Source organism: Mandrillus leucophaeus, unplaced genomic scaffold (assembly GCF_000951045.1).
Source record: "Mandrillus leucophaeus isolate KB7577 unplaced genomic scaffold, Mleu.le_1.0 Scaffold1422, whole genome shotgun sequence".
Lineage (NCBI taxonomy): Eukaryota > Metazoa > Chordata > Mammalia > Primates > Cercopithecidae > Mandrillus > Mandrillus leucophaeus.
Window position 1 is genome coordinate 63118 of NW_012101391.1, and position 1370 is coordinate 64487.

The window sequence follows — 1370 nt, forward strand, 5'->3', positions numbered from 1 at the left end:
CCCTATACTCATGGGAGAAGGTGGGGAGCCTGGACCTTGTGCGCTGCTCTTTTGTGTGTCCCTGATTCCCTGGGGCTGGACTGAGACTGGCAAGGATCATGCCCATTCCGCCCATGGTCTCAGCCTCTTAATACCTGGGCCTGTCACCTGAGCCTTCTGGTCCCCACTGGGCCCTGGTGGCTGCTTTTGCCTGGGCGTCTCTCCATGTGGCTCTCACTCATGGTACAGGGAGGGGAGTGTCAGCCCATCCCGCTGAGCAGCTGGCAAGGGCGAGCTGGGTCGGAGAAGGGAAGACGCTCCAGGTCTCAGGGCTGAGCTCACAGGCAGGGGCGGGTCGGGCTGCAGGGGGAACGTGTGCTTGAGACCAGGAGGGTCCCAGGGCTGTTTCGAGTGGACCCTGGGCAGGAAGGCCCCTGAGGCTGGCGCTCCAGAAGGAACAAGATGGACTGCCAGGAACCAGAGCCACCAGCTCTGCTCCTAGGGACCGAGGGGACATGGGACAGCTGGATGAACACACTGAAGCTGAGTGGAGGTGGTGCAGGGCAGTGTACCAGCAGAGGGGAGTCAGAGGGGCCCATTCAGGGCCTGGGCAGAGTCAGCCAGAGCCTTTGGTGCAGGTGAGGGGAAGGGGTAGTGAATAGGGCCCTGGGACTGAGCAGAGGGGATGGCCTGGCTAGGGGCAGGGCACTCAGCTTCCTCAGAGGCCAGGGCACACCCGAGTTGCAGTGGGACTCCAGGGCCACTGGGCCAGCAGTAGAGAGAGAAATGGGGTCTCCCTGGTGCTGGGGGTGCTGGCATCATGCGAGGTGGGGAGGGCCAAGGGCAAGTGCAAGGGTCCCATCTGTGCTGGGGAGCCTGGACTGAGTTCAGCAGGGACCTTGCCAGGCGGAAGCTCTGGAGAGAGGGAGGAGCTGGGCAAGGACTGATGTGGAGGTGGGAGATAGGAGGGGATGGGATGAAGGCAGAGGGACTGGGCAGACCAAAAGCCTGAGGAGGTGTCGCACAGGAAGTGTCCAGAATGGAGAGGGAAGCTTCCAGAATGAAACAGGAAGCATCCAGAATGGAACAGGAAGCATCCAGCATGGAACAGGAAGCATCCAGAATGAAACAGGAAGCATCCAGCATGGAACAGGAAGCATCCAGAATGGAACAGGAAGCATCCAGAATGAAACAGGAAGCATCCAGCATGGAACAGGAAGCATCCAGCATGAAACAGGAAGCATCCGGAATGGAACAGGAAGCATCCGGAACGGAAGAGGAAGTATCCAGCATGGAAGAGGAAGTATCCAGAATGAAACAGGAAGCATCCAGCATGGAAGAGGAAGCATCCAGAATGAAACAGGAAGCATCCAGCATGGAACAGGAAGCAT